The sequence below is a fragment of the Moschus berezovskii genome, chromosome 23, assembly GCF_049115385.1.
Source record: "Moschus berezovskii isolate FMDL1 chromosome 23, NW_MosBer_1.0, whole genome shotgun sequence".
NCBI lineage: Eukaryota > Metazoa > Chordata > Mammalia > Artiodactyla > Moschidae > Moschus > Moschus berezovskii.
In genome coordinates, this window is record NC_142482.1 from 53020586 (window position 1) to 53033245 (window position 12660).

Sequence of the window (12660 nt, forward strand, 5' to 3'; positions counted from 1 at the left end):
AATAGATCAAGTTCCTACTATGCTCAGCGCTCTGTACTGAGAACAGAAAGATGAATGGCATCCTATGGTTGAGGGGCTCTCAGGGAGGGAGGAAGTTATGTAAACTGGGATTGTCCTGCAAGGTGATAGCGGCGGGCAGGCCTGTGTCTATTTGTAACGTGAATGTTTCCAGGCTTTGCGGGGCTGTGGGTACAGATGAGGTCAGATGCACTGTCAGAACTCGAATTTCCCTGGCCTCTGCCCCCTCTCCTAGAGCACTGACCCTCAGCCAGTTGTGTCCGTGAGTCCCTGGCGTCTCTTTCAGGCTCTGTGGCTTGGCCCCTGGAGTGGTCTCTGCTCCCACCCTGCTTTTGGACCTGGCCTTTTCTGCCGCCAGCATTCTGCTGAAGGGTCTGCCTGCCGACCCTCCCCAGAGGATGGGCACCACCTTCCCCGCCACTTGGTGTCCTGGGCTCGGGAGCAGAGAGCATCACCCTCTATTCTGGGGTTACATTTTGTTACCTGGGCAGGAAGCAGCGTGATTGTGCCCCTGTGCCTCACACAGTCCTTTGGCTTCTGCCCACCGTATCTCTTCCTGCAGAACTTGGGTATAAATCCATGGGGCCTGGTCCACGGCCAAAGCCTCTGATAAAGACAAGAAGCACCTCCTTGATGACATCATCACCATTGCATAACTGCAGAAACTTACTCCCCTGTCTATAAGAATCACCTCCTTAAACAGACTGGCCACTGGGCCTCAGTTCCCAGACATGGCCAGGCCAAATTCCTCCTGAGTATGTCCTTTCCTCCTCTTTATTTGGGGTCCTTGTGACCTCCCAGAGGTCACTGAAACTCTGAAACAGTCAGAGATTCCTACCTGACTTCACTGCCTCCAGTCTCTACCCTCCCCATCCTGAATCCAGAGTTACTTCAATAAATGGCCCTGCTTGGATGGGGTCCTGACAGAATCAGCTTTCTTCTACAAAATTCCTCTTGCCGGTGAGAGCAAGGTCCCAGGGTATCATTAAAATCACATTGCTGGTTATCGGTCTATTAAATATTTTTACAAATACAGTTTTTATTTTACCCATTTTCAAACAGAATTTGAAAAGTTCCATTCATCTTTCTAGTTAGTCCCAGCCCATCCATATCGAGGGGAATGGCCATTTAGAATCAACATCTTTATTTATTCCACCTGAACATCTATGAAACTGGCAAGGATTAGAACTCTTATGGAGAAGTTGAGCCTTACCAAATTTCAAAAAGAAAGACTGGAATTAGGCCAACCATAACTTTATTCACTGTGGGCTTTGAGGCCTCTATTGAAATGGATTTTCTAGAGAATGCTACCCTGCTCTCAAGTATCATGTATACATATTGATGAAAACCACTGGATGAACAGAGTGGTGAAAACAGAAGGTCAGGGTATTAATTAGGCACCATATGAATCAGACCACGATATGAGAAATCGGGACACTGAGACTTCCTCAAAGAGCTGGCTCTTAACATTGACCAGAGCAAAAAACTTCAATCAGAACATTTAAAAAATGTTTTGTTAAGACCAGAAAAGAGCCATAAGGACTGCTTATGCATTAAGTTATCACTTAGGGAGATTCTATCACAATGCCTACAGTTTAGATTTTTCTTGCTGTGTTCATTTTGAAGGGAAGAATGAACTTCAGGAAGCTCTTTTTTAGCATGCTTTCCACAAGATATGGCTTTCCGGGTGGCGCTAGTGGTAAAGAATCCACCAGGCAATGCAGGAGACACAAAAGACACAGGTTTGATCCCTGGGTTAGGGAGATCCGCTGGAATAGGAAATGGCACCCTACTCCAGTATTCCTGCCTGGAGAATCTCACGGAGAGGGGAACCTGGTAGGCTACGGTCCATAGTGCCACAGAGTCAGACATAACTGAAGGGGCTTAGCATGCACACATGACCTGAACTCCATCACTGAGGAGATTACTCAAAGAAGTGAGTTAGGATCTGGGTAAGGGAGGCAGGGACCCCCATCTTTATCATCAGACAAAGAAAATGTCATCATTTTATCCCTACAGTATTTGTTATAAAGTCAAGACTGATGGTAGAAAGAGACCCAGGCAGGCTGGGTTTGACAGGGAAATCTCCACCAGGGGAAAACACATTGCCCTCGTGTCTGAAGGATGGGCAGGTGTTAGACAGCAAGCAGTTCTCGGTGGGAACGAGTGAAGTGGGGTAGACAGGAGATGGCAGAGTCCAGGGCCTCTGTCTTGGAGAAGGGATGTGTTCGGAATAGGAAATGTTTCTAGGAAGGTGGAGCTTTATTACTAGGGCTGTGAGAGCCAGGGAATGAAGCTTAGATTTAACCCTACAGGAAGATGGATGCCATGGAAACAATAATGAGATAGACTTGGAGAGGAAACCCTGGGTTTGGGGGTGTCGTAATTTGAGGGTTAGGTGAATGTGGTCTTGGTGGGAAGGACTAGATGCAAAGGACAATTTACAGAGAAAAAGTCCTGAGACTTGGAGACGGACTGTTATGGGAAGGGAAGGGAAGGGAAGGGAGGTGATGGTAAGCGTGGCAGCAGGGTCGGGGCCCATGGAGCCCTGGGTACCAAAAATGCAGGAAGGACCTGGGCCAGAGGGAAGCTTATGAGTTTTGCTTTGGCTGTTTGAGAAAATGATGAGAAACCCAAGTGGAACTCAACAGCGGGCTGCCTCCTGAAGTCCTGGAGACGCGTCTGCTTGGAGGTGATGATTGAGCCTGCAAGTTTGGGAAAATGTCCTGTTAGAGAGAGTGAGGGAAAAAGAGCAGGAGTCCAAGTCAGGGACGGAGCCTGGACATGCAAGAGGAGCCTACGAAGGAAACAGATATTTCCAGCCAACACTCGTCCTGCGTGATGGCTTGCTGCCTGCTGCCGGGTAGAAGGATGGGGTGGTGGGGGTGAAGGGCTTAGGAAAAAGAGGGAAACATGGTCTCTTGCTGTGGAGACAGGTAATGCAGGACTGGAAGCCAAAGAGATGAAGGTGATTTGCTGCACTATTTGACCCACCCGTTTTGGTGTCGAGTTCAAGGCCTGATTGTATACATGGCACTGCCCTCAGTCAGGCTCATTGTCCATATTATCAATTGCCTAAGCGAGTGATTAGAGAGGTACTCTGTGTTTAGGGTTGCCAGATCTAGCAAATAGAAAATATAAGATGGTCAGTTATGTTTGAATTTCAGATAAACAATGGAAAAAGTGCTAAAAAAAAAAGTGCTGTAAAGACCAATTTTTAGCAGTTGAACAACTCAGTTAGTTCAGGGTCATGGGGATCCATTCAGAAGAACTGGATATTACCTCATCGTGGGAGGCTCCGTACAGGATGCTGACCTTTAGAAAACCCCAAATCCAGGGTAACACAATGATTTTATTTATAGACTGACAAGGATCTCAGACAAAAGTGATGCATAGGGAGAAACGCAAAGAAGGAAGGGGCAAGCCATAGAAAGCTGAGACTGAACTGAAAAGGAAACCCCTGGCCAAATCTGAGACACACGAAGCTTTTGTCGGTTCCTGTGATTAGCAGGAAGTCGCGATGACTCACGGCGTCCAGCCACCCTTGCTCCATGCTCCCATTTATCCTTTTCCAGGGTTCTACAGCTCTGATTTATGTAGAGAATCACACGCTTGGCCAAAGAATGGCTGTGGCCTGTTTTTCATATTAACAGTTTTCAAAAGCATAAAATGGTTTAACATCTCAATATCTACAGTGGATGGGGTCACCCCAGCGTGGTCTTGCCTCAGAGTCTGGTGCCATGTGGTGGAAGGGCACCCAGGGTGACCTTGACCTTTAAAAGGCTTCTTCATGTCTTCCTGGGAAAACCTGGATGGGATGGGAGGTGGCAAGTCTGGACCTCCAAGTCTTGCCATGCATCACTTATTGAAAGAAAATGTCCTCAGCTGAGGGCTTCCCAGGTGGCGCTAGTGGTAAAGAACCCGCTTGCCAGTGCAAGAGACATAAGAAATGTGGGTTTGATCCCTGGGTCAGGAAGATCCCCTGGAGGAGGGTATGGCATCCCACGCCAGTATACTTGTCTGGAAAATACCATGGACAGAAGTGCCTGGCAGACTACAGTCCATGGGGTCGCAAGAGTTGGACACGACTGAAGCAACTTAGCATACACATCCATAGCTGAATATTAAAGAGCAGGTTAAGTTTCTTTAGTTTTTCCATCTAGCAGCCTTGTTAGACCTTAAGGCAGGGTGGAGAGAGAGAGAGATCTCCCAACAAAATAGGGATAAGACTAGCAAGGGAAATTCTACTTTGCTTTCTCTTCTTTTTATCTCCTAACTGCCACTTACTGGGGTGATTCCTTTCTTAGATGGGCCTCCGCTTCACTCTTATCACAAACTATTATGATTTAAAAATTAAAGTGAGATATCCTGGTTCATCCATTTCCTTTTAATAGGATGATCTATGATAATCAATAAAGGAAGTGCAGGGAAGTTAACAAATGTATGGTCCTGTTTGAGAGTATTGAATTAAGTGATATGTGTGCAAGGCTGAAAGATGAGATCATTTAGAAATGAGTTCTTTTTTAAAAAAGTCTTCAGTCATTATCACTTGCATTTAGAAAACCAATTTAAGAAAAATCAATCTGAACTGGATTTTTTTCACCCTTAAATCTTTATCACTCCTTAGGTGACAGGATGCTGTAGAGATAAAACTTGGAATTGACTTTTAAAAGGAAAACAAAAGGAAAGTATAATCTGTTGGTTAAATGTATCGAAAAAAACCATGAAAAATCCTGTTATTCACCTGGCCTGGCATGTAGGTTTATATATTTTCTTTTTTCTTTGCACCTGACATTTGTCTAATGGTTAGAAATGTTTAATGATGACAAGTTCTGGTGAAATACCACAGGTGAATACAGAGAGAATTTTGCCTGTGTTTAAGGGGCTTTCCTGGGAGATGATGTATTTTGTGGTCCAACACCTCAATACTTATGCTGCAGATCTGATTTCTTTTGAAAACAAGCCCAAGTCTGGAACTTTCCATGTTTAGAGTCCACAGCACTTTCAAAAAAACCTAGAAGATGTAGCTGAGTGAAAACAATACTCATTATGAATGGTTATTGCTGTTCTTTCTCACCGGGAAGGCTGGGGATGACAAGGATCAAATGATCTTTTTATGCAGTGGTGATGTTTCTCTGTGTCTCAGCCTTTTCATCAGAAGGACTGTGACTGAACAAACTTTTGTGGAAAACATTGGCAGCGTCATAATTGGCATCCAGTCATCTCAGAAGTCTTTATGGAACTTCCCGAAGTCATGCCAGAGGGCGTGGGGATGGACATGCAGCTAACTTTGGACAGGGCAAGGAATTTGAATTCATATCCCTGAATATGGTCCCTGCGTCTCCTTTCCCCATCCTTTACCGCATCCTCCCAAAGAAAGTGCCTTCTGTGTCATATTAGACCTAACTCTCAGAGCACACGAAATGACACAGAGGTGTCACCGCGAATCTCAGAGATGGATGCTTCAGAGACGAGCACGTGATTACTTCCTTCAAGCATCCATCTGTCCCCAAAGTGTTCTAGGCCTTGCAGTTCCAGAAGTCCTTTGGTTTTCTAATTTAAGTGTGCTAAGTGGTGGCAAAAGGAAGAGCTTCTCCCCTTATTCATTTTCCTAGGTGGATTTAACTGTGAGACTCCCCAGGGTTTTACATCAGTGCTTGGTTCAATCCTAAAAGAAGTTGCGTCAGGCGTGGCAATTTTGCCTTCTTTGTTCCTATTCTCTCTGGTGAGTTGAGTATTAATAAGGGGCTCCCTGGAGGAAGTTTGGGCAACCCATACTAGAAAACAAATTGAAATGTAAAGTTCTTGGAATAGTGTAGGTACGATACCATAGTCATTGGTGGTATATCAACAATTTCAGAAGAAAATCAAGAAAAATGTGTGGCTGACATCCCCATTTTTCCATCACTCATGAACTCTTTGCTTTAAAATAGCAACCCAAACCACAGTTTCATTAGTGAGTAGATTGCGATCTTTTCAGGGGACACAAAGAAATTAAGAGGATTCGGAAAGGAAACAGCGGTTGTTACTCTGACCACTGCCTCTGGTCCTAGGCAGCTGCCTTTCATCTACCACTGTCACCTCTGAGCTGGGAATCAAGAGAAGGTGACCTTTATGGGCAACTCAGCAGACCCAGGGCTGTTTGGCTGTTTGGCTAGTTGGGATGGTAACATTTGTCTGGTTCACCTAATTGGGTTAAAAGCCTGTGAAAGACAAAAGTGAAACTTAAAAGTTTAGCAACATCTGGGACTTGCCTGGCAGTCCAGCAGTGCAGACTCTGAGTTTCCATTTTAGAGGGCATGTGTTGGAACTAAGATCCCACAAGCTGTGAGCCCAGATAAATAAATAAATCTGGGTAATAAAGTCTATCCTTTACATTAACGTAAATAAAGAAATAAAATAAAAGTTTAGGAATACCTAAGTTATGACCAACCTAGATAGTATATTAAAAAGCAGAGACATTACTTTGCCAACAAAGGTCCATCTAGTCAAGGCTATGGTTTTTCCCGTGGTCATGTATGGATGTGAGAGTTGGACTGTGAAGAAAGCTGATCACCGAAGAATTGATGCTTTTGAACTGTGGTATTGGAAAAGATTCTTGAGAGTCCCTTGGACTGCAAGGAGATCCAACCAGTCCATTCTAAGGGAGATCAACCCTGGGTGTTCATTGGAAGGACTGATGCTGAAGCTGAAACTCCAATACTTTGGCCACCTCATGTGACGAGTTGACTCACTGGAAAAGACTCTGATTCTGGGAAGGATTGGGGGCAGAAGAAGGGGACGACAGAGAATGAGATGGCTGGATGGCATCACCGACTCGATGGACATGAGTTTGACTGAACTCCGGGAGTTGGTGATGGACAGGGAGGCCTGGTGTGCTGTGATGCGCGGGGTCGCAAAGAGTCGGACATGACTGAGCGACTGAACTCAAGGGTATCAAATTTTGTCTTTGCCTTCACATTCTTCTTCCAAACACGTGCCATCTCTATAGAATTTCACCTGAAAATTTTCATCTTGCAGGAGGAAAAAAAAAACAACCATCCAAGATCTACCTTATTTTATTGATTTGTACCTGGTCTTGTTCCAAAATTGTTGTTAGATGCACATTTGATTAACTGTGCAACTGACTGCTGTGTTACTTACTCTAAATCTTTTTTTACTGCAATTTCACTGACAACCTTGGCCTAGCCAAAGATGAGTGAAAATGAATCCAAGTCCTTACTACTAAGCAAAGAGCCTCCAAGCAAGGACAGTGGACTGGAGTGTTATCTTCATAACCACAGGAAGTCCATTACAAGCTGATGTCAAATGCGGCAGTTGTGTGCTAACTAGCGCAGATCACTAGTGCTGTCCAAAGGGGTTAGACTTCCTTGCTGTGTGCTTTATTGATGAATATTGGGGAAATGGACATGACAAGAGAAAACAATGGATGTGAAGCCAATCACACAGCTGGTGTGAGTTGAGTGAGTGAGAGTCGCTCAGTTGTGTCCGACTCTTTGTGACCCCATGGACTGTAGCCTCCCAGGCTCCTCTATTCATAGATTTTTCCAGGCAAGAATACTTAGTGGGTTGCCATTTCCTTCTCCACACATCACCAGTGCATTTGGCCAGTTGGAGCCAGTCCACCTGCAGCTCTCCCAGGACTCGAGAATGATATAAGGAATGGGCAATTCCACAACTGCACCCACTCATCGGGGCTCTGCTGGGTGGTTCTTTGGGGATGACCCTAACTGCAGATCACACCAAAGTGCTCAAGTCCTGATGGCCTATTTTCTAGGTGGTATCCACACAGATGGCTGCGATCCATGACTGCAAAGGCTGTGTGAATAGCAGGGAAGTTTAAGGCTGGGTGGTGCTCTTTTTAAAAAACTGCTATGACTCAACCTCCCTTTCCCATACTTATTTCATTTTCCTTTCATATCCAGTCTCTCTCACAAACATTGCTTTTGTTTGCAGGAGAGGACTATTTTGGAATTTTCCTGCTCTGCCTTATATTTCTGTTTAGTCATTTCTGCCTAAAAGATTTTTTAGGTTTTTTTTTTTTTTCTTTGAAGAATACAGAGTGAAGAAAGAGTAACTGGTCAAGAAGAAATATCACTGAAACATAAAGATCCCCAATAGTTTGCTCTTTTTTAAAACTACTTTTAAGAAACAAATTATTTTTATTTATTTGTTCTTTTGGCTGCACTGGATCTTCATCGCTGTGTACGGGCCTTTTCTAGCTGCAGTGCAGGGGGCTATTCTCTGGTTGTGGTACTTGGGCTTCTCTTGTTGCGGAGCATAAGCTCTAGGCCTGAGGGCTTCAGTAGCTATGGCACACAGGGGCTTAGTTGCTCTGAAGCATGTAGGATCTTCCCGGACCAGGGGTTGAACCTGTGTCCCGTGCATTGGCAGGCAGACTCTTAACTACAGGGGAAGTCCTGTGTGTTCTAAGAATTTCCCCCCAGAGCTACAGTATCAGATCGACAGAGAGCACCTAAGCATCCTCAGTGGTTTCCGTCATTGGCCAACCTTGGTGGTCATCGTATTTCTTTCTCCAGAATGCTTGACTCATTTGCCAGTCTCATTCCTGGTGATGTGTGTGCTGGAAAAAGCAGTCAAGTATTAGTCCCAGTTGGGGTGGTGGGCCAGCTCCCCTCAGGCGGTGGTTATTTACAGTACAAGGGACACCACTGAACTAACAAGGTCCGTGGAAGCATCCCAGGAAGGGGCCAGTTGACAGATGGTAAAATAGGCTCAGGGCCCCACTTTCCACAGGGGTCTCCAAATAGCCCGAAGCGCCGTGCCCAGGGGGTCGCACACATGTCACCTTGTGTTAACCTTCACGTCTGTCTGCCTGGCGGTAACTTTTGACTGTGACTTTTCTTTCCCCCTGGCTTTTGCAGGAAGCAGTTTAGTGTTTAGAAAAAAAACAGGAAAATCACCATCACACTGGGCTTCAACTAGCCTTTCGCTTTTTCTCGATTCTCTCTGTTCTTGCCCACAAGTCACACGTCTCGGGTCTGAATCCAGGGTGGTGAATGTATTTTGCAGGAGTTTCTGTGTATCTCGGGTACAGCTCTTCTTTCATCGTTCTTCACCTTTCCTTTCATCTTTATTCGCTTTCTCTTTGGTAGCTTTGACATCCATGAGAGTGTCTCAGCTGACAAGGTTGGACTCCTGAAGTAAGAAGTTGCATTTCTCCCTTCTCCTCTTAGATGTGTGGAAATCTGGACAAATTAGATCATAGTACGATCCCTACATATGAATGAGTTCTGTTTTGAGAGTGCGTTCATAAAGTCCAATTTGTTCAAAAGTCCAGTAAATTTAGATTGAGTACCCAACTGACATAATCAGCTATACAGTACAGAACAGTAATAGGTTTATAATAATTTTCATACAAATAGTACGTAACAAGCACAAAAGATAAACTGTTTAATATTACAGTACAGGACCTTGAAAAGTACAGCAGTACAGTACAATAGCTGGCATACGGGGACATGTTTACGTCTTTGAAATTTTGCAACTGAAAGGTTCATATATAGGGGACTTACTGTACTGAGGAAGTGAAGAGTGAAAGTCTCCCACATCTTTCTTCCTGGAGAGGTATCTTTAGAGGAGGCAGGTCTGTTGTGCTTTAATTGGTATCTTTATACATGTGGAAGAAAACATATTTTGCTGACTATTTTTCACCATATGAACAGGTGGCCTTGCTGTGCAGGCACTTCCTCAAATCTTTAGTTGTTGATTACACTTGAAAATGTCTTCGTTTTCATGCATAATAGAGGCAGACAGAGTGGCAGTACTTGTAAGATGGGATGGCAAGAGAAAACTGAGACATTCTGGGATGAAAAAATGGCTGGTGCGCTGAGCGCTTGGGGGAAGGGAGAAGAGACTGAAGGCTCAGAAGTGGTTCTGAGCTGGATCTGGAAGGGCTTCAAGCCAGCAAAGAGCATGGGCTTTTTCTTGAAGGATCAAGGAGAACCCCCAGCAGATTTTCAGCAGGGACTGTGTTCACATTTAAGGAGAGTTGTGGCAGTGGTATGAAGGGTGGCCATAAGGGGCACAGATGGCAGGCAAAGAGTCCAGTTGGGAGGCTGTTGAAGAAATTTACAGGAGAAGTTCTGAGGGTCTGAACCAAGATATTAGGAGATGAATTTGAAATATGTTAAGAAAGTAGAATGGGTAGCAGGGATTTCTGTCTTGCCTTACAAACAGCCACTCTAACCTTCTCTTTATGGCTAATGAAACATGAACCAAATGAAGTACCTTAGTTCCCTTCATTCTTTCCCTTTGCTTGGAACTTGTAACCCCAATGTGCTCTTAAAGATGGGAACCTTGTGAAAAGCATGGCAGAGAAGAGAGACAGAAGTCCAGAGTCCTGAGGACATGGTGGATCCAACGGACCAGCCTTGGATGGCCAGAATCTTATGTTGTATGAGAAAGATGAATCTTTCCTTGTTGAAATCACTGTGGTTTCCATCTATTTCCATCCAGCAGCCAAAAGCAATTCGTAACTACGACAAATATTGACAAACTGGTTGTAGGGGGTGTGCAGAAGGATTGGAGGATGAATTCAAATTTGTTCCTGTCTGATGGGGTAAATAATGGTGCTAGTTGCAAAGATAAAAAGTGGAATGGGAATTTAGGACCCAGGGTGCCTTTCTTTGTACATGCTGAGTTTGAGGAATCTCTACAATGGCCACTGTTTAAGTCCAGTAAATAATGGGATATGGACTTTGGCTAGAGACAAATATGTGGAAGTCATCACTTTCCAGATAACTGTTGACATCACGGGAGTGTTTTAGGTCACCCAGAGAAAGCATAAGAAAAAAGGACCAAGGACAGGGCCCAAGGAGCCCAGCTCTTGAGATTAAAGTGCCCATGAGCTAGACAGTGAAGAAGCATCCAGAAAATTAGGGGGGCACCTGAAGAGAGTGGTACCACTTGAACACCAGAATCAAAAATGTTCAGAGGACAGAGTGGTTACTAAAGACACAGAAAGTCCTTAGAAAAATAGAAGAGAGGGAATTCCCTGGTGATCCAGTGGTTAGGACTCTCAGCTTTCACTGCCTAGGCTCCAAGTTCAATCTCTGATTGGGGGACTAAGATCCTGCAAGCTGTGTGGTGGCAAAAAAAGAAAGAAAGAAAACAGGAGAAGGTTCAGAAAGGAAAGTGGCCAGAATATTCCTTCCTTCTCCAAAAAGCCTTCTCAGAATGATCTTTCCCCAGAAAGTGGTCACAGGGGCCTTGTTTATCATGACACTACAGCATCTGTGATTCTTTTGAAGTCTTGCCATACCTTGTCTGTTTCATTCAAACAAACAAACAAGCAAAATCAAAACAGCATTCCTTCCTTCACCAATTGATATGTCTCCCCAGATGTGTCAAATGATGTATTTTATTTAAGGTCAAAGTGAATCCCAAATATTCATTTTGAGTTGTTTCTTCCTAAAAAGTTTTGGGGGATCCCCTGTAGCACCCTCAAGTGAAATGCAGCTGAGATTGGATCCTGTGATCTGTTAATGTGTCACCAGGACGTCTCTAGGAAGTGCTCTACTAGAAGAGGAGAAAAGTGTTTAAAGGTTAGGACTTCCCTGGTGGTACAGTGGAGAGGAGTCTGCCTGCCAGTGCAGGGGACACGGGTTCAGTCCCTGGTCCGGGAAGATCCCCCCTGCCGTGGAGCAGCTAAAGCCTGTGCAGCACAACTACCGAGCCTGTGCACCTCGAGCCTGTCCTCTGCAACAAGAGAAGCCACCTCAATCAGAAGCCAGAGCAGACCCCACTCACTGCAACTGGAGAAAGCCTGCACACAGTGACAAAGACCCATTGCAACAAAAATGAAAAAGGTAAAAAAAGAAAGACAAGGCAGAGTGCAAGAATGCTTTGGTTTGCCCTGCACGTGTGGCCGTGGTACCAACAGAACATATCTATCCTCCACGTGGCATCCAGACTCTCGTGGGCTCCATGGTCTTCAGTGGATGTGGAGCTGAGCTATCATGGGCTCGAGCTGTCTTTCATCTCTGAAGTCAATTAGTGTAATGTACAGGGTTGTTTTTTTGAACTTTTAATTAATTTTCTTGTACTTAGAAGTGAGGAGTATGTCTTCTGGGGAATGTCCTCAGATTGCATCAGCCAGGAGCTCTGAGGACTGGCTCTCTCCATAGTCCAGGTCTCTCAAGATTGCTCAGAGAAGTTGTGCTAGCGTTCTTTCAGAATGTTCAAAATAATTGTTTTTACCTTTAAACGGCAGTTGTGAGGTGAACTCATTGCCTTTTGCTTTTATAATAGCGCCATCCCCAAGGAACAAGTAATAGTGTTCATCTGGAATATTTTAACTGGATAGAGATCTTACTTGATTCCCCCAAGAAGGACCCCAGACACCACTTCAGAAAGGACTGCCTTGTCACTTAAGAGCTGTGGCTCTTCCTTGGCGCATTAGTGAGCTCCAGGAGAGTCAGCAGCAACTGAGTGTTGAAGACCACTCTGAACATTTACTGGGAACTTCTTGGGTGTAAAGTTTCTCTTCAAAATGCCACATGATGATGCAATAGCCGTGTGATACCTGCCCTCAATTACCTCAACTATCAGGGAAGGCACTGTAGTTTGAACCCATCAATTTTAGGCTAAATAGCTATGAGCATATGCGTATATGGGCTTCCC